General features: G+C 36.4%; 1 long non-coding RNA gene across 2 annotated transcripts in view; it reads left to right on the top strand.

Moving 5' to 3' along the window:
- The first annotated feature begins 1,607 nt into the window (after positions 1–1,607).
- LOC148159960 (uncharacterized) overlaps positions 1,608–21,907 on the top strand; it is a 28,085-nt gene continuing 7,785 nt past the window's right edge. The window contains exons 1-2 of one of the 2 annotated variants that reach the window (XR_015762764.1): positions 1,608–2,013; positions 10,061–10,137. This is a non-coding gene — a long non-coding RNA (uncharacterized LOC148159960). Of the gene's footprint in view, positions 2,014–7,378; positions 7,974–10,060; positions 10,138–21,907 lie in introns of those variants that run through there. The other variant, XR_015762765.1, reaches the window with a different exon arrangement.

Raw genomic sequence — 21,907 nt, 5'->3', positions numbered from 1 at the left:
GACAAGAAGATACGCCCACACAGACAAATGGGCTCCTGGACAGATAAATAGAGCTGTATAGACATTCTCAAGAGATATACGATTCATAGGGTGAATCTGCTTGAGACTGATCTGAAGATATTAGCATATGTAGTATGGCTGTCACATAGAGGAGTCTCAAGATGATTGGGACATATTTCTATAAGTAACACGGCACTCTGAGAAATGCGGTTAAGGAGAATCCTAACAAGACAGGCGTGGCCGTCTAGTAAACGGGTGTGCTTCTCAGTGTGCCACACGCATATGTTTTCTGTCTCACGGCAGAGCAGAATAACAGATTTTTGTTTTAGAGTAAAAGCTTGTTTAATTTGTAGCTGTTCCTTGAGAGACTGAGGCAAAACAGGTGGACGCTGCAAAAATCAAAGGCGTTCTTAAACTGCAAAACATGCCCGCGTTTCTCACAGAACTGTGTCTTTAAAGGACATCTTCGCAACCAAGACAAACAAGTCTGCATGCACTCAGGCAGATATTGTTATGGGCATATCAAAATTAAATTAGTCAGTGCTATTGCATTTCTCCTTGGCGCAGCAGAGCCCATCTGCAAACATGAAAGAACTGGATGGTTGTCTTTGTTTAAAGCCAGCTCTCACCTCCCAAACCCCAACTTAATAAGCGCCCATGTATTTATACAGAGCACATTTTCATTAACTGTAGCAAATTGCATTTTAATCCATGAAGCCCATTTCGTTGTAGAAATCGTTTGACTGGTTTGAGATTGGCATGAGTTACTGGCAGACAGAAGGCGAGGAGACAAAAGTGAAGGATGATAAAAGCTGTTATTTGTTCTCGGTTGTGTCAAAGGAAATTAACGAGATATGGGCATCCTAAAGAGGGTTCAGAGCAGTAAACATCTATGTAAACTGGAGGCCATCCAACCAGTTCCTTTCTTTTACTTTTAATCCTTGACAAGTCAAAAAATTGAATTACCCTCCTACCGAGTTGTCATATACTATGTATATGTAAGCAGTGTTTATCTACTTGTTTTATAGCATATCTGACAAGTTGCTTAGCAATATGGGGCCCATTTTCAGACAAACCTCCTTTGGTTCAAATATTATCAAACAATATATTTTCATTGGTTCGGCTCCTATTAGACCAGACTGTTGCTTTGTAAATCTCCAGAGTGGCTTCTCCTCCTGTCGTCTGCTTTGATCCCTAAGCTGTTTCAGGGCCTTAATTGCCCTTTAATTTGTGTGACTACTGGACCCTGATGTTTGAGGCTGATAAAGACTTAAAGCTCAGCTAAGTAAAAACAGTGACCCACTGTGTGACATGGGCAGTATGCTTCACTGACTCACACAGATCTTCAGCGACCCTGTGATGCACACTGAGTCTGAAGGGTGTGCGGTATATTGACGAAACACCAGCAATGGAGGTTTCTGCCTCCTAATTAGCAATGTCGGATGGGCAACTCAAAGTTTGAGCAATCCTCCATAGCAGAAGTCTTCTCTCTGGTGAGTTCTGCTTGAGGTGCTTATAATGAGGATTCTCCCATGAGTTTGCCAAAAAAAAAAAGAAAGAAAAGAAAAGACAACATTTTGTTGTTAGACAAAGTTATTTGAAAACTTTGGTCCTCGTCCAGCCTTGTTTGTCACTGTTCCAGTACAACTTTCTTTTTTTTTCTGTTTTTATCATGGTTGTGATTGTAGAGAAGTTTGGGTGAAAAGCTTTTCTGAATGGATTAGTAAATGTTCCTTGACCTAATTTGTAAAATGTACATTAGTTTACAGTTAAATTTAATGTATTATTATTGCAGGTTCCATTAACAGTGATTTCAGTAAAACGTGCTTCAATGAATACAGTCTTAATTAAAATATATCTAATGATGAGGCTCTGTACTGCACCCTATAGTTTGAGTTTGATTTGGTTTGTCCTAAAAGGCTCCTGTAGTTCGGGCAAGTTCCTGAGTAAGGTTGTTTCGGCAATGCTAAACTTTGTCATTATGCTTTGCTGACTACCAGGAAACATCTGTCTGTGAGTATTCTGTCGATATAAAGTGTTGTTGTTGTGTTAGACACTTATTTGAAGTATTTTATATTGTTTAGCCCTGAAAAACAACACTTTAATTAGCATTAGCATCTCTATTGTATTTCCAATGCAAATTAGATTCATGCTATCCGTTATTTGTGGTCATTTAGGCAGCACTTTAATCTAACTGGATTAGAAGCATTGTTTTTCATGTATTATTTCTAATGTTAACTTGTGTGAGTGTGATTTATTCCAGTGTTTGTAACTTGAATACAATTATGTTTTTTGTGTGTTCTTTATTTTTAGAACATTCACAGTAAGACTCTTCTGAGTATTTGTTAAAGCCACTGTTAGCTACCTATAAAGCTAGTTTTACACATTAGTGGAAGAATAGGCTTTTTTTTTTACATAGTTTCGAAGTACGTTTTGAAAATAACAACCTTTAAGCAGTTATTAAACCTACGTTTCATTAGCCCACATTTCTGTATTATAAATGTTTTTTTAGGGGTGCACCAATTGCAAATTCTTATTTTGTCTGAGTGTTGCTAAATACAGAAGGAAAGTTGCTGAGCTGGTAACAGTGGGATGACCTTCGTCAAAGTGGATGCACCCCTAGTTTGTTTAATCGGCCTAATGTAATATTCTGATCCTAAATGTTATTTCATTCGCTTTTAAGTTGAAATCCTCAATATTAACAGAAATGAATAAATTAATACATACAGTGTTTCATTTCGTAAAGCGAGTTACTAAAATAACTCATAAAACTAGATTATAGTTTTAGCTGATGTAAGCTACTTAAAACAACTAAAACTGAAACTGTTTATACCAACAGGAGGTAAATAATTTACCCCTTCACAAAATATCACAATGTAATTTGGCTCATTATCAGCTTTATTCCAACAGAAATGTATGTTGGTAAAGGCTCTTGTTATTATTGACCAGAAGATATTGAGCAGGGCTGGACTGGGACCACAAAACAGCCTAAACATTTTTGGTCATGGCAGCCCACCATGATTACAGTATTTATACAATTTATACAGTGGGTAAAAATCCCAGGACAGGTTAAATTCTGAGTCAGTGCCTGGTTTTGTTGATGGTGCGGTTTGATTCTACAAAGCCTCTTTCCCATTCTAGCAGGGCTTACTGTTTTGTCTTCTCTGCTGTTTTTGCTTCCTTCCACTTCCTGATGTGGGACTAATCAGTACAACTGGGAGCTCCTGACCAGTCTTCTCAGAGGGGCTTGTATCAGCTGTTTGTGTCTGCCTTGACCTTCTCTTTCTTCTGTCACTGTGTTTGTTTAGTGAGCTTGAGATCATGTTGGGCTTTTGGTCTACACTATACAGTAGTCCCAAAACCAGTGCTAATGCACTAACAGTGCCAATTGAAACACCCACGTTTCTCAATATGTTTTGTATCTGTTCATTCTGAAGTCAAAGTTGATTATTGTGCTCAGTTCGAAGATATGTCTCATTTGTTTTTGTCATGGCTCAGGATGTGATAGACACATTATGAAGATTTCACCAGATTTGCTATGCAGTTCCAGCATCTGACTTGTCTGGTTCATTTGCTTGGAGCAACTTAAAATGTGGCAATAGACATATGGAGTGACATTCAGCGAGAGCTGTCAGTCAGCACCGTGAGCAGGCATGCCTACAGCTTTTATGCATCAACATTACTGCTCATCTTCTGTTGATTTTTCTGTTAAACTCTCATTGCAACAAAAATAGTTTAATGATGTTGTTTGCAAATGTAATCCATAAGAATTTAATTACTAAAGAAGATTTAGCAATAATCCATAAAACGTGTTTACTCCTTGGAGCTGTGGTTACTGAAACGAAATGGAAATAAGCAATTTAAATATATATCGACAGCTATTTGTACCTCATACGACTAAAAAAAAAAACTTTAAATATTAATTATACATTCTGTTTGCAAAAAATCAGGGGATTGGGTTTGTTCTGGCAAAAATATAGGCAGTGGAAATTTTGACTAACGAGTCTTATTTTTTATCAATCATTTCAGAATGAATGTTAATCTAATATTTGCAAAAAACAAAACAAAAAAAAACTAAAATAACATAATGGTACAGTATAATATATTTTTAATGTTAATTTGCTGGGTTACATGTTATGTTATTTCTATGTGGAGAAAATACAACCATAGGAATTTAAGACCACTAAAGACTTGGTGCTTTAGCTGCAGCACAACTACAACAGCTAGTATTTGGACTTCTTGTTGCAGAGCACATTTAGGAAATTTTGGTATCAGCTATTTACACAAAACACATTAAACAGTTTAGCATTAATGTAAAGGGGAAAAGCCAAGACAGAGATGGGTATTTCAAGAACACACATATTTTTTTTACAACAGTCATGTAAAATTGATTTGTGACTTGTAAATGATCAGAGGCAGGTTATGGAGCAGTTCTTCTCTGCTGGTTTATGGTGGAGCTGTTTTGTAAAAGCATATTGGGTCTTGTTGTTAGGTTGTTGAGAAAACTGTTTTCACCTATTGCAGTTCTGACTTGGGGGTCAGAGGCTTCTTTTTTCATCTTTTCAAGGTGAAACTCAGATTTTTTTTTTATATCAAACATACAATACAAACATATCACTGTTATATTTTTTCCTTTCTTTTATTTATGCCAAAACAGGAAAGGTAACGGGCGATGTTGTTTTTAAGATGTCTTGACAACAAGGTTGTGTTCAGAAAACGGTGGTAATAAGCAATAAATTGAGTTTCCTCCATTTGGTTTGTAAGACGTCTGGCCTGGACAGAAGTTCCAAAAATTACTTTCTAGTTTGCTTTTCAGTTTCTTTTTATATACTTAATGAAGCCGTGAAACAACTATTGCTACTTGCTTTTTGTTGGATCTTGTTAATGACTTGTTCTCTGAAGTGTGGACACAATTGCAGAGGTGAAAACACTTTGCCAGGCTGCAGACACTGTTGAGAGATTGTCTCATTAAAATGTAAAGTAATATGCCTTCTCATTCAAAAATCAAAACAGGCACTGTCAGGCAGTGGGATATGATATTTCTGGATTAGACACAATTTGAGCTGATTGTTTGACAAGAATTCAAGACTGCAAGTTTAGCAAAATCTAAACCATTGTTTAATACGTTGAGGTTAAACGGGAATGAGAAAAAGCTGTAAACTGCTGACATTAAGTTGTTGGATTGTTCCCTAGTTGGGCATTTTTGTGGCCGTCTATGGACAGGTCCTCCAGGCATAATCATGAAGACGACCTGAGAGGCCAACATGCAAGTTTGAGAGAAGTTGAGTTCTGTGCTAAGCCATATTATTCCAAGCCGTGTTATTTTGGACAGTCCAGCCAGAGGGGTCATCACAGAATGACTTGTTGATGATGTAATAGGTGGAAAGCTGTACATGTGCCACACTATCATTTCGTTCCCTGGCTTGCCAAGCCGAGAGACAAATTTGAGCTAGAGAAAATCCCCATCTAATAGCTGTTTACGAGTGGCTGAGTCACCTTAGTGAAATCTTACTTCTGGCCAATAGCAGCATCACTCCAACTGCTGGATTCAGTAATACTTGCAACAAAGTTTTACAAAGATCCAATTCCTCTCAAAAATCTAGAGCAGAAGCCAGAATCAACATTATGACTCCTCTTTTTATTTAAAGGCCTCCTATTTGCTCCCATCAGGCGCCAGCGATTTGCACTGAGCAGGGTGGCCATGTGAGCCGGCCACCCCCGTGGTTACACAGATATGCAGACAAATGAAACGGAGATCAAGACACACAAGGCACTGGTGTGCTCTCAAAGCATAACGGCATCATTTGACCCAGAGACATTTGGTCATATTTTGTCTATTTGTGATGCAAAAAAAAAAGAAAACAAGTTGGAATGCTTTGTTTTTCTCAATGATCTCAGTGAAATCTGGCATTTGTTATGTGACTTGCTCAGACTACTTTCTCATTTTTCATCAGGCGTAACTGCTGCATATAAAAAACACTCCTAATCCAGTTACAATCAGGGTTCATAAAAGAATTTCTTGACATTCATAACTTGCGTAAAGTACAGTTACATTACATTGGATCCTTGCAGACCCTTCACTGTCGTCACAGCCACACCTATTCCCAACTTCATTTCCCTGCAAGCCCATAAATTCCACTAACTGCCACCACTTGCTCAGTATAACCACAAGAAGTCACAGCTGCTGTCTCCCTTACTCTCAATAAATACCTTCTAATACAACGTCATTAACTCTGATTGGGGTTTTGTTTTTATTATAAACTCTCACTAATGCAGAGAATTCTTTATTGCAATGTCTGCAGTGATTTTCTCAGCCACGCTGGCAAGGGCTCCATCTCCTTCTTTACTCGATCAGCGCAGCCTCTGGATCACATCAGAAACACCTTTCAACTGTACATCTGAGTTCCAAGGTCCATTAACCTGATGCAGAATTGAAGGTAGTTAAATGTAACTCGCCTACTGAATGATTTGCAAAGTCGTCTTACAGGACAAGCTGAGTGGTACAATTTGAGACAGAGCGAGAAAATGTGGAGAGGAGAAATGAACCTTCTCTTATGGGTTGTTCTTTATCTAACCAAGGCAATTACATTTACAGCTGAACATTTCCACCTTTCCTATTACTTGTGAACAAGCAGTAGTTCTCCTGCAAGCTTCTTTCTCAGTTGATGGAGTACAATTGCTGTATTGTCAGTGGCAAAATTTGCAGAAAAGTATTCATACCTCTTAAATTGTTTGACACATTGTCACATTAAAACTGGATAGTTTATTCTGTTTTTTTTTCCTGACTGTTCAATGTATCAACATTTTTAAATATCATAACGTTTATGTCACAACAACGTTTTGAAGACAGTCAGATGTGGAGAAGTTTAAAGCAGCGGGTAGCTTATACAACACTATGTCAAGCTTTCAACATCTTTCTCCTCAGTCCATATTCTAAAAATTGAAACAAAAACTCATTAACATTTTGTGTTTTAGACACAACTCAAATTGTAAGGAACCTCCCCAGTATCCCAATATGTGATTCATGAAACTTAGTGGAGTGTAAAAATTTTGCTAAAAGTCAGACAAAGTCAAAGAGGATTTTGTCAATATTAATTTCAGATGTTATTCTCGCTTCATATTATCGAATGCCACATCTAGTCGGGAAGATCAGGACAAAAAAGGCTCAGGTGATTTAGAGGCTTTCCTCTTCATACATCGTTGACCAGGAAGGGTGACTTTAAAATGGAGGAACATTTGAGACTGACTGAGGCTCATTATAACTTCTAATGACTTTACACTGGAAACAATTGCCCTTGGTCTCTCTGGTGATTATTCTAGCACAGGTTTTTAATTGATAGGATATAAGAGATGAGGTGTTTTAATAAAAGAGGGAAAATGGAAAAGGAACGTACTGTTCCATTTCCACATGTTTTCTAAACTTCTTCTAGTCACAAGAACAAATCTGGACAAATCACAGTTTGTGAGGTGGTTGATCTGATTTGTCTCAAGCAAACCAATAGTCTGAGAATGAAGAAGATACAAGAAAATGGGGAAAACGAGAGGTCTTTCCAAAGGGGAAAATTGGAATAAGAAAGGAGGGAATTTCTACCAGAGTCTTGGGAGCAAAAGTTGGGATTTGCAGCAGGAGAACGAGAGGGACAGGGGAGAGATTTAAAGGGAAAGGGGGAAATTGAGAGCCCGCATAGCACTTTCCTCTGTGAGCTGACAGGGCTTGACGCTCAACTAACAGGGCTGTTTTGACAGGTGTCAGATGGTCCATATTACTATTTCACCGCCGGGCCCTTGGGACCCTGCATCACGGGCCACAGCAGGACTGGCCAAGCAAAAAAAAAAGAAAAAAAAAGTGAAATGGCAGGAAAAGGAAAAAAAAAAATCCCTCACTTGACTTCCTTTCTGTGCAGCTCAGTGACTACGTTCTTCCAAACGATGGACATCTCCTTCGACTTTTCTGTGTGGGCATAATGGAAAAGGTGTGTGTGAATATAAAATAGACTTTCTTTCCAGCAATCTGCATAAGTGAAATTGAGAAGAGGTTGTCAGAAAAGAAAATGTGGAATTGTTAATTTTGTGCATCTGCAATAATTAGTTTGCAACCACACACAGGTGGAACAAATCCCATCATCTCTGAAAGAGGTTAAGCTGTAATGCTAGAGGCTTTCCTTAATGTGGTTACAAAGATCTCAGCAGGTAATAAAAATATTGATCCGATGGTTTTCATCCTGGAATCTATTATCTGTACATAAAATGCGTGCACAGGCAGTGTGGTAAGTAAGTAAAGGATTGTATAATTTGATTACGGCTTTTGACTTTACACGCTCTGTGATGTTAAATCAAAAGTCAACATGAAAGACTGCAGTCACAGATAATTTGGTTATCAATATTGTGATGCTAGGCAGTGCTTCTATTGCTAGATTACACAGCACTATCTGTAAGTGACAAAGGGATTCTTGGGTGCATAATATACTATACGTGGTATGCTGCCTGTACCACGACAAAAAAAAAGATAGCTATGTATATTTCAGATATTCAAGTTCTGAAGCATCCCAAATCTTTTGGATATTCTGAAAACTCCCAAATGCTCACAGCCATGATTTACAACAAGTTTGTAATTGTCTCTTGTTAGAGGGAACACTGCGGCTGCGGCTCTGAGCAGAACTGTTGCAAGTACTTGGAGCATGTTTCATAGTTACCGCATGAAACGAGAGAGTCCCCGCTTGCCTGATGCACTGGGACTCCGAGGGTGGATCTGATTCTGCTTACTGCTGCTGAACAAAGGCCTGGCATGACCAAAGGAATGATATGGTCTGGGATGTTGTTTTGAAAACAAATGCAACGAAAGACGGTCGACATTAGAACCATATGAGCTTGTAAAAAATATGGATACTTATTTTTCTGGTTCATTCATTGAACTGTAAAATCAAAATTTTACTCAGACTTTTACACTTATTTATGTAGGCAGAAATTACTAGCAAAATGAACTGTGCTAACCTATTAAACCCTTTAAAACAAATGTTGGAACAAAATATTGGCATTTTAATATTTTGAATTAAGCTTTTAAGTATATACTACATAGCACTGATTGAGCGACCATTAATCTGGTTCTGGACTGGTTATCCGTAGATATTTGATCTTAAATGAGTCAAATTGGAGTCGGGGACAAAATATGATGGTCACAGCTTGAATTAAAGGGGGGGGGGGGGAAACATTTGCAAGTTTGTGATTAGTTTGGGTGTTTTTTTTTCCTCATGGATTTTGTACATGAGAATTTACTGGATCTGCATACAGGAAAGCTACTAAAATATTTTGACAGTGTGCTATCTTAACATGCTTAGCTTTTCTATAGTCTTTAATAAGACTTTTTTTTTGCTGTAGAGTAGCTTGTGGAACTGCTGGATATTTAATCCATGTTTTGATATCACTCATAAATAATTTGTGCTGTGATCTTTTAGACTTTAGCTTTGAGTTTTCCTAATTCTTTCCTTATTTCATATGTATTCATATTCCGCTCACTTGTTCCCTGTGTGTTCTTCAGCAATGTATCCCATTAATTTAGCTTAAAAGGGGGTATTATACAAAATAATACTTTTCTGAGCTTTATATCATGTTATGATGTAATTTGGAGGGGGCCTAAATGACTCGTCATATGATGTGCTGTCTATTTACCCGAAGCTCTACCTGGAAGCTTCAGTCCCCAGCTCATCTCCCACCTGATAGAGCATCCCTCCCTCATGCCTTCCCCATCAAACTAGGAGCAGCAGCAATTAGCAAAGACCTGATGTGTGTGTCTGCTGAGCATATCAAAAAGCCCTTCTCCATGGGCATGGCTTTAATCCGTTCTGGCGTATGTTTTACGCACGCAAAATGATTGAGTGTCTGAAAGGGTAGGAGGTTTCTAAAGAAATAAATGCCAACTTCAAGGCAAGTCAAATTTATTTAAGATGTAAATAAATTTATGTGACAGGATTCTCATGACATCTGAAGATAACATAGTGTTTTGATGGACCTGGAAAATCCATAATTCCGTCCTTTAACTTCTCGTATTTGCCTTCCCTCACAGCTCCACTTTGTTTCTGATCAACCACCTGCTCCTTGTTCATTTGTCAACTCTCCAGCTTTAATAGCTCAGTTAAACAGGTAAGATCATCTTGTTATTCCCACAAGCTTGTTTCATTGTGTTTCTCTTGTTGTTATTTTGGATTTTGCTCTGGATCTTAGTTTTTGAATTTCCTATTTAAATAAAATATTTATTTTTTTTTTTTTTGGGGGGGGGGGGGTAATTATTAGTTTTGACCAGATTCAACTTATTTTAACACTGGGTTGCAAAATAAAGGGGGAAAAAAAGAAAGAAAAACAAGCTTAATTGCTTTCCTTTCAACACTTCTTAAACTGTCTGAAATAAATTATTCTAACAGGGCTCACACTAGTGACAACCAGATTGTCACTATTGAGCTAGTTTCAATATACACTGCTCAAAACAATAAAGGGAACACTCAAATAACACATCCTAGATCTGAATGAATGAAATATTCTCATTGAATACTTTGCTCTGTACAAAGTTGAATGTGCTGACAACAAAATCACACAAAAATCATCAATGGAAATCAAATTTATTAACCAAACGAGGCCTGGATTTGGAGCCACACACACAATTAAAGTGAAATGTTCCCTTTATTTTTCTGAGCAGTATATATAGTCTCAACTCAAAATGTCAAAAAAGTTTTCACCGGTATTTACTTAAATTCTCACATTTTGCCACCAAGAATTTTTTTAGGATTATTACTGTCAAAACTGTCAGCAAAAAAAATATAAATAAATAAATCAACAAAAGCAATGCATGCTATGTGTTTAAAATAACATTAGGTAGAGATGAAGAAATCGGGAAACTACATAAAGCACTTTAAGAGATTGCATTCTCTATTAAATTACTTCCACCTCTATGATCTCATATTAACTCTCGTAATATACTTTTATTTTAGTTTGTCCTTTTGTCTTCCTCCCTCTCTCATCCAGGCTTCCTCTAATCACTCAAACAACAAGATTAAAAGGGGAGAGTTTAACCCTCTTGCCAATCAACAAAATGGACAGTTAAAGTAAAGGTGTTCCCTGACTCTATAGACCTTTGCCCTTGTTTTTCTCTGTCTCATCATACCTGTAACCTCACCTTACCTTTTGTCTCATTTGTCTGAAAACAGAGAACTTTTAATATCTGCCGAATCAATGCAAGTTAAAGAGAAGACCGATAAAGTGCCCCTGAACTTTGCTTCATTATTCGTCATTCCAAAGCGAGCTCTGTTTTTAAAAGCGTCTGATTCAGTTCCCCATGAGTATGTTAAAACAGGAGGCCATTTTCAGGATTTTATGGGGTGTCCTGTTTTTCCAACATACCTCCTGTGATTTAGGCAATATGCTTGAAATAAGAAGTTCTGAAGGGTAAGAGGCAACTCGGGTTTTACTGCACCTCCTCTAAAAACTAAAATAAAAGTAATGTGAAATAGACAAATGACAGGCCAGAGCATGTACTCTCAGGGGTGGGATTTGTTGTAATGGCACTAAAGAGACCGCTGTCCCCAGCCCTGTTATCCAGCGTCTCGTGCTTCGCCTTGAGATCACACTTTTGCAGAAGTTGGCATTTAGGCAACGGTTTCGTACAGTGAATGTCACCTCTAGCAAAATGTGGAAAACAAATAAGACTTCAGAGCTTGCGAGGGACGAGAAGAGGGTGAGAATTTACGGCAGGCTGGGTGAGGTGAGCTGGTTCTCCGAGCACTTTGGCAGCCTTGAAGCATGTCGGCCTTCCAAGTTAAACACCGGTTCAGTTTCCTGAGCACGGCTATGTTCCAATCACATCAGCTAAAAGTGTACACAAAGAGAGTATTTACATCTGTCCACTCAAAGCAGTCTTTTTTTTTTTCTTGGCAAACAATTTTTGCTTAATTCACCCTGTCTGATCAAGGTTTAGGAAATTTTAAGATTTTACAAAATGTGAACAGAGCCATTTGTCATATTCATGTGCGGATTATTAATGTTCTTTTTTGTAGAATTACATCCACATAAAATGAATAGTCCCAACTAACATCCACTTCTGGAAAGTAAAGAAGAGAAAAGGGCCATAAAACCTTATAATCACAAGCTGAGAGGCTCTTCTTTTATTCATGCTTTTAAGCTCTTTATGTGTCTGTGGGATCTGCTTAAAATTCATAGCTCAACGTTGAAAAACCCTAACATGAACCCACTGTCCAAATATTTAACTTCAACCAGTGATACTGTATTTCAATTAATCTCTGCTTGTTTATTGGCTTTTATACTGAAGTTCCCATTTAATCAGCATTTTATTTGTTTTTTCTGTCAACGTACCTCGGTGTTTTCATCGATTTACATTCTCCTCGTGTCTCGAGTTGATAAAATGAAACAAATCCGAATTGCTAATCAGCTTGGCATCATTGCTTTCTGTTCTCATATATCTTACTATAGAACATCTGCCTTTGTTCGGCAAACATTTTAAGCTCTTTATACGCATTACGTTGTTTTCTTTTACAAATTAGACCTCTGGCACAGGGTGATTTGTTGCAGGAGCTCACACCTGCGTCTGGAGGAATTAAATAGGTTTTCTGGCACTCTTCCAGTCCTTTTATGGAACTCCTATAATTCCAAGTATATCGTTTACTGTGTTTAATGATGCTCTGTATTTTTTATTTATTTTATTTTTTTTACTGAATCCCTGTTTTACCATTGCAGACTAATGAGAGGGGATCAAGACTAAAGCTGAAGCAATTGGAGATGGTGATAAAAGTAGTTTCTGGCTGCGTTACATAAGCATAAAAATATTCAGTAAAAACATAAAATAAAAGCGTAAGTGAATGTATGTGCAATGAGGCTGGACAGCAATAAGAATCAACAACCCTTCAACATAACTGGGGCCTGTCAACATAAACTGCTGTTAAAAATTCAGACTTGACTAGCAGGTCCCAGGGTGAACTAAGTGAAACATGTAACGTTTATTGACTCCATAAGTTTAATAAACCTAGTAAAATACCTCAAAATAAGGTAGCAATTGGTGTTTTTGAACAAAATATTTTGTTCCCATGATACAAGGAATGCAACCTAGTCTGGCACTTTCTGAATGAAGTTATGAGTAATAATTTTATTAACTGCAAACGTCATTTGCCCTCTACAGGTCTGAATGTCCTTGCTTCAAGGTTTTCTATGTAGGTAAAATCGGAATAGATTAGCAGAAGACGAGCTTTTAATTCATGCAGATAACTTAAACTATATGTAAACACATCTGTGGTTCATCGAATGCAGTGGGATTGATCACATTCATATGCCCATAGAAAAGTAGACATGCAAAGAACAATAAACCAAAGGCGAACCTTTGGTTTATTGTTGAGAATTGAGAATGCTCAACAAAAATCAATTTGCTTTCTTGGAAATCTGTGCCATTCTGTGTTGAAGTAAGTGTCAAAAGTGTAAAAGAGCTTTTTTTTTTTTCCACTTCTGAGTGGAGACGCTTGGGTCCTCTTTTTGGTGACATATAACAAGAAATTATGACAACATTCTTATCGGTTCGGTATAATGACGAATAGCACAGATAACATGTTTGGTGGCGTGGGTGTTTTTTATTTATTTTATTTAGTTTGTTTTGTTTTTTTAATCAAGTGCTCCCATTCCTAAGTGATGCTTGCAAAGAGTTCAAGAGCCTTTGGTATTATTGGAGAAACCAGAATTATAAACATAAAAGGTCAGAATGACTCAGAAAATGGGAAATTCCAACACCATGTGAATGCAGCCCAGCTTGCCAGTAAACAGAACATAACAGCTGAGTTTGGAATTTGTGAAATTTTGTTTCAATTGATCAATTCTAGAGATCTTTTCTTTACATCAATAACTTTATTTACATAGATGTTTTCTGTTAATATGCTTTTTGCTTTTCATTTCAAAACTTATTTTAAAACAGTTTTTGGTCTTTAGAGTTTTGATATAACAGCCTTACATTTTTGCTCACGAGCCTTCTAAAGATTTTTAATTAATTCTCAAATTTCAACTCTATTCTTGAATAAATAAATTAAAAGAAAAAAAAAATCCACCATTCTGTTTTCCCCCAAAATGACTTTAATACTATTTGGTACAAATTACAAAAAAAAAAAAAAAAAAAAAATGTAATCCAATGTTTAACCTCAAAACAGACAACGATCATGCAGTATTTATTGCGTTGTATTCAGTCAAACCTTTTGAGAGTATGTCATAAATTAACTATCTGTTTCACATTTTCCCTACATAGCATCAGATTTAGATTAGCTTTAATTCTGCTAAATTTATGAAAAAAATAAAGTTTGTCAGTTTCAACACACTCATAAAAATCAGTTATGTTTGATCCCAGGTGACAGCCTTTCCACCGAGTTGTTGACATATTACAGCAAAGCTGCACCCATTTTCTGACTACTGTTGAAACAAAATCACACCAGTGGTTCTACAAACTTTAAACATTTTTCTTCCACAATTAGGAGGCAGATTTAGACCTGTTTTTGGAAAGCTTTCACTTTGTGTACAGAAACTCTGAGTCTGAAGCCACACTGGTAGACTGCAGCTCAAAGTCCATGCAAAGACATATCACAAGAATATTTACTCTTAACAGCAGGGGGGTTTGTGACCATGTGAAATAAATCCAAAAGTACACGCGATCGGTAATGAGGACTGGCTTGTTGTTTACTCTGACTTCATTGGGTGCTGTCATCATGTGGTTTCAAAATGCAGGCTAGTCCAGTTGCTTGACTACAAATGCTTGTGAAACACACACACACACACACACACACATAAAACGCAGTTAAAATAAAATGTACGGACGCATTTTTCCAGCTTGCTACACCCACATTATCTCGGAGAACAGCATAAAACGGGCCAGACATGAAAAATGAGCTGCTTTCTACAAAGAATTAACTGACGGCCTTTGGCTGCATAAGCTTTGTTTTAATTTCCTGAACTTGTAATGGTCCCTGCATGGAATTTAATATCCATATGGACAGAGTTTTTTCCCACATAAAATAGATGCAAACAAATGACCCCAGACACTTCCATAAATAATGTTAGTTTCACCACACAACTCCTTGGAGTTGTCTTTAGAGTCAGTTCCATTTTAATAACTGACTTTATTCATAAAACAGGATTTCCAGAAAAAACACAAGCCTTCTCTTGTCATGTTGCCTGTCATTTTTTTTTCATGTTGATTGAGTTACCATATTGTGTCCATAAGATTATAGACACACACACACACACACACAAAAAAAAAAACATTAACACAGAGTAATAGTGTTTCTTGTTAACAAATTCTGACATAAACATTCTGACTTGGTTACTTTAAAGATCATAATATTCTTTTTTTTTTGTTTGTTTGTTAAAATACTGTTAAGATTTCCAGTTGGCTGCGAGAAGCATTTAACCCTCTCCATTTATGTTACCAACTCTTGCTCTGACTAATATTCGTTAATTTTCGGGCCAGACCTACCCCAGTATCACATGTGGGGAAATCATGCTTTGCTAATGTACCATATCTCCCTGTTTGACCCTGTCTCCCATCAGGTTAAAATCCCCCAGTTTCCCACAGCTCTTCTTTTTTAAAGCGCCTTCAAAAGTGACATGGACCATGCAGTCATAGGCAGATGTTCTGTCATTTAATGGTGATAAACAGCGATAGATTTTTCACGGCCATATGAATGTGGGAAAAAAAAAAGGCCACTGTCAGTAATTAAAGTAGCAGATGAAACAAAATGGAAAGTGTAACAATTTGAAAACTATCTCTCCGAGATCATTATTCATCTGTTTTTGGAAAAAAAAAAGCTACACTTACTAGGTGAAAATGCGTGTTTCCAACAGACAAAGTTTGTAAGGAAATGGTGGTTTTAACAAGCACAAAGATGTTTTTCTTGGTCCTGCCTGTGATTGCCTCCCTGACCACAACCCCCTGACACACAGGTCTGGTAACATCATCAGACCCACACAAATCCATTAATTGACTTGGTAAGCCCGAGTCACTGCATGTAAAGTGAGCGTCATCTGCAAGCTGTGTTATATTTGGACTTGAATCAAAAAGGGGCTTACTCAGGCAAAACATTATATATCACTACTTTCTCTGCATACATTGTATTTCTTTAAAACTATATACATGCAGTACAAAAGCATTTGTATGTCTTGAGTGGGTTTTTTTTTATTATTGTTGTAGTTGGAATTTTTGACTGGCTACCATCATAAACTTCCATGCATTTTAAAGGGAGTTTATGTAAACAACCAACATTGGAGTAAAGCAAATAAAGTAGAAGGAACGGGACACATGGTTCTTAAATATACTTATTTTTCCAATTCATGGCCAACCCCTTTAGTTAACACTTTGTGGGACATCGCATTGTATAATTTTACAGTGCATATCAACAGTACTCAACCCTTTGGCCCTTTGGTTGTTTTACTTTTTCTATTGCTTGCACAAACCAGTCATAATCAACTTTTTTTTTTCTTTTTAAATTGACCAAAAAAAAAAAAAACTTTATTTCTACAAAATAATTACAATTATATAAAATAATTTTACATAAAGTAAGCGATTGCATAAATATTCACTCCCTTCACATCAGAATCAGATGCACCTTTTGCTGGATTCCCGGGATGGAGTCTGTGTGGACAGGTCTTAATCAGACCTGCAATTTTACTCCATATTTCCTAGCAGAACTGTTCAAGTTATGTGAGGTTGCATTCAGGTCAGATGTGAACAGCTCTTTTCAAGTCTAGCCACTTTAATCATAATCAAGAATCTTGATTAACTAGTGAATTGACACAGGTGGTTTTATACTACAATTACTTGAGACACGGTCACTGCACTCGGGTGATCTCCTCTCCACTCATTGTGAGAATACAAGCATCAATTGACTGAACCTCTGCTGATTTAGGTCAGACACTTTAAGTTTGTGATAGACAGGTTCCCAGTCCATCACAGAACTTAAATATTTACAGGACACATGGCATCACACTGTAGTTTTGGGTCCCGATTAACTATTGCACGTTTTTTTATGGCTTTCAGCAAACTTTGTACAAAGCTCCTATGGCTAACATTCTGCATTGGCATTTTTTCCTTGCCACTCTTCCACAATAAATACATACATCAATGTAGTGTACAAAAAAAAAAAAGATCAACTCTACTAATATTATCTAATATTTGACCAAAAGTTGACGTTGAATACTTAGTGTAAATTACCAAATGTTTTAGTAAAAAATGGTTTACACTTTAAGAGCACAGCTGGATCATTCTAATAATGATTTAATATTTTTTATTGTCATAAAGATGGAAAAACAAAACTTAAATATATGTTTCTAACAAAATTATATATTTTTTTTAAAAGAAAAGGTTTCTTTTTTAAGTTAAACTCAGTAAACTCTGTAGTTAACATAAAAGTATAAAAATATTCTGCTTTTATGTTAACAGTTTTAAAAACAGTTTTTAAAACTGTTTTTAAAACGGTTTTAAAAACATTTTTAAAAAACAGTTTTTTAAATAGTTTTAAAAAACTGTTTAAAACTGTTTTTAAACAGTTTTTAAACTGTTTTATCAGTTTAAATCTTAACTGATAAAAAAAATCAAATTTTAACAATAACCTACATTGACCTTACAGGAGGCCAAATATACTTTTTTGCAGTTTTAGGCCAACCTTGCAGTAAAATGTCAGATAGCTACATTTGCCTACATTTAAAAAAAAACTGAAAAGTTTGACTTTCAAATTTTGAAAGAAAAAAAATATGCAGTGTTTTTATTTTTCTTATTCGTATCTTCCGTAAAGTTGACATTTTACACTTTGTTACATAATTATACCTTGTGCAGTTCAACACAAGGTTAACTTGGCTGCAAAGGAGTTGAATGTATCTGGAATACAAGTCTAAATCGAAGTTGTTACATTTTTAAAATATCTTTACTGTGAATGAATTGAAGTCACATTTCTTTCTTTGCATACTTACATTTTTGCAGTAGTGCTGTTGACCATGTCTTCTACCTAATAGAAGTTTTGTGTGCTCCAGTAGTGTATGGTTTTTGTATGGCGGCACCAGAGCCCCCACCTTCATGAGCTCAGGACAATAAATCGTGTGTAGTGATAACAATCACAACCCACCCAGCACAAATCCTTTTTTAATCACTTCTAACAAGAGCAGCACACATAGAGGCCCCTTTTTTAGTAGGTGCCTTCAGTTTTCTACCACATTAGTAAAGCCCTGGAGCAACAGAGCAGCACCAGGGAGGACTATAAGAAAAAAAAAAAAAAAAAAAAAAAAGAAAACAAGGAATGAAGCAGGAGGGAACACGAAAGGGGAAAAACTGAGCAATCATGACTGTTTATATGTCATACAAACCAAATATATATGTACACATCATAAAATTACACTCTACTTAAAAGAAGAAAAGCCATAATTTTCCCGTCTAATCATCTTTTTAATCACACGCATGCTTTCTTGAATAATTTTCCAAACCTTCTGGTTGTTATGAATATACAGTGAAACCGAACAACGAGCCGGGCGCTCTGACTCGCTGCAGCTGTTCAGCCTTCACTTGGCATCTAGAAAGTTGAATGGACAAAAAAAAATAATTTGCAGTGGTGGGTGGAGATTTTTTTAGACTTACTTTGATTTAACCTTTTGTCCTGACACTAGAGTATTAATTTATCTTGATGGTGCTGCTGGAGCTTCTCTATGGTAAAAATCCTGCTTTTATGCTAAGCAACTACAGTGATCCTGTAAGTAAGACATGTTATGCTTAATTTTACTGCTGACAGAATAAGAGACCCACACTGCAAGTAAATGATAAATTCTTAAAATCACAACTTCATAATCTATTATACATAAAGATGCTTGTACATACGTTTCTATACACGGTAAATTATTTTTCACGTTTGTCTTTTGTTTGCTTGTTTGTTTTCATTTACATAAAATCCCAAGTTTTCCATGAAATATAGGCAAAGCTGGAACACACTCAAAAATGTTCTGAATGCAGCTGTGTGACCTATCCTGTTTTCAGCTTTGAAACCACTTCAGAAATATTCAAAGCAATGCTAATGAAAGTCAAGTCTGCGCATCATCTCCATGAAAAGGAAACAATCTGCTTCAAGCATGCTCTTTACCATTTCACAGCTTTTAAAATGTTGATAGCGGGGAAAACTTTGTTCTGCTAGAAATGCTCTCAGCCTCTATGTTCTCTCAATAGGCTCAGAACTTCACATCCCTCTCTATGTTTAAAGGTACCAAATGAAAAATAAAAAGACAGATTAGATTGAGGTGAGAGGAAATGTCGATCAAATTATATTTTTAAAGGATTTTTAAAAGCCTTCATGAGTTGTTTCATCCAAGCTTTTTACTGAAACTCCCATGATCTACAAGTTACAAAAATGTAACTATGTATATACTCTATAGTCTTGCTCCAAACCATTTTAGTGCTTGATGTATAATCTTAAAAAAATCCAAACAAATAAATCTCTCTTTTTTTTTTTTACTGTAAAACTGGATCTTCATTTGTTTGACTAAATGTGTATTATTTTGCCTACAAAACAATTTAAATCATTAGGCATTAGAATATGTAGCCCGAGCCTGACCTGAACCAGACTATACATTTTTAACATTGGATTAAGATGTCTCAGTGTGAGTCTCAAAAGAGAAAAGTTAAAAAATAAATAAATAAAATAACTACAAACATTGGTTACTTATCAGCTTCATCAGCTTATTCCTTTTTCAAAAAGGTACATAACTTTTAAACTTTTGTGCGAAATTTGCAATAGTATAGTTTATATGTTATGAGAAGAAATGACAATTGCGTAATATTTTGCATTCACAGTAAACTTAAGAGCTATGTAGGGTTCACAGTATGTCCTGTACTTTTCTGCTTGCTCCAGTAACTTGTTTTACTTTTCACTGTCACAAACTTCTTCATCTCTCCTCTTCTGTTAGCTCTGTTCGTCATTGTGCTTGTGTTGGCTGCTACTTCTACTGAGTTGAACAGGCGCTCAGTCTGTTGATTAGTTTGACCACAGCTGGCACTTTCTGACTGCCATGCAAGCTTGGTGGGAAGGAGAAACTTTGTTACTTTCCCAACGTTTCTCCTTGTAGAAACGTTGGTCCAACAGGGCTCGACTATCAGATGCCCACAGGCAAGCTCACCCACAGGTTAGCTCCAGGAGGGACCTAATCTGAAATTAATCTAATTTGCAGTTTCATCCAAATCTCTGAATCACTCTTAGTTTGGTCCCTTTTGAGACCAATTTGCCATGAGAGACCATAGCAGAAGTTCGGGACAACATATTTCCTGAGGGTCATATTTGATTCAGGATCATAGTGTTTTCAAACCCTTCTCCCAAGTTAATGATAAATGGCCTGTACTTGTATAGCAATTTATCAAGTTCCAGGACTACAAAGTGCTCAACACTACAATCAGTCATTCAACAATTCCAATTCACGGTGGTATGCCAACAGCCTTTCCCAAACCAATTTTACAACTTGACACATAACACTCTGAGAGTGTCATATTGCTTAATAATAAACTTGTATGGTTAAGTATGGAGAAATTGCTTTACCACAAAGGCAACATTTTTTAGGTTTGAGGGAGAGAAGACAAAATGTTTAAAACATAGATGATGCAATTTTTGTTTTTCTTTTCTGACCTTGGTATTCAGCAAAACCAATTTTCCTGATCTTGTTGTTTAAGGAAATGTGTTTCGCACATGTACATTGAAGTGGAACCAGGTTTAATTGCCATCCACACACAGCCAGAAGACATCGGCTACCATTGCTATTTTTCCTTGAAGAAAATTAAGATTTGACAGCCTAGGGTTACGATTATGTGAGGATGTTATTCATCAAAGGACCCAAATGGAATGAGGGCATTTATTCAAGCCTGAAAAATAACACACCTGAAATTCCTAATTGTTCTCAAGGCTTTTTGAATTGGTTAAGAGTTTTGGTTTCTTTTGGTTTAAAAGAAAACACGTTAGCCTTGACAAGAAACTCACAATAATGCAGAATGAGCTACATTTTGAAGAGCAGTGCTAATATTTTCATAATAGTCCAAAAAACGTTGCTGACAGTACTTCTTTTTCTTGGATGAATTTAAGGATTTTGAGAAGCATCCCTACATTTTTCTGTTCATTAGTCATAAAATACAAGGGCCTCACCTGAATGGAGTTTACAACATTTGGCAACACTCCACTGGATGAAAACCATGACTGGAGAAGACACTGTTCAAGGGCCGAGTCCACAGAGACAGGAAAGCTTATGAGCATCTTGGAGACATATGGTACAGATTGTCTGGAGTGTAATAAGATCAAGGTCCTAAAATCCCACCTCCATGCCTTAAAGAAGTAGCAGCTGGAATGTGATTGAGAGTAAAACACACAGTGGTAGAAAATTGTGAAGTGAAACAAAAGTTATGCATGGCAAATAAAATAAAATGCATAAGTAAAAACGTGCCCATATATTGTTTTGCTTTCTTTTGAGAGATGCCTTTCTTACTTAATGGTTGAATGAATGAAACATTTTGGTAAACTAAAAATATTATTGAAAAACAATTCTGCATAACATTCTAAAAACATTGCCCACCAAAATTAAATGGAGATCATTTGAGATCATTTTCATTACCATGTTCAGAGTTCATTGAAAAAAAAAACAAAAAAAAAACGACAACATAGAGCTGAAATAAGGTGAATCATGAAAAACAAAAAACTATGAGAAACTCCAAAAGGAGAGTAAATGAGGCATTGCATTATATAAAACAATTTTACTAAAAAAGTGTAATGTACATTTTATAATATATTCTTTTCCTTTTTAATTCATCTCCATTGGAAGTTGGCTCCACACTACACCTACGTTGGAGAGATCTGGAAAATCTGTGCGACAT

This window comes from Poecilia mexicana, unplaced genomic scaffold (assembly GCF_051168715.1).
Source record: "Poecilia mexicana isolate PSO_F unplaced genomic scaffold, ASM5116871v1 scaffold_4, whole genome shotgun sequence".
Lineage (NCBI taxonomy): Eukaryota > Metazoa > Chordata > Actinopteri > Cyprinodontiformes > Poeciliidae > Poecilia > Poecilia mexicana.
Note: the sequence above shows the minus strand (reverse complement) of the source record. Positions and strands in the feature narration are given on the sequence as shown.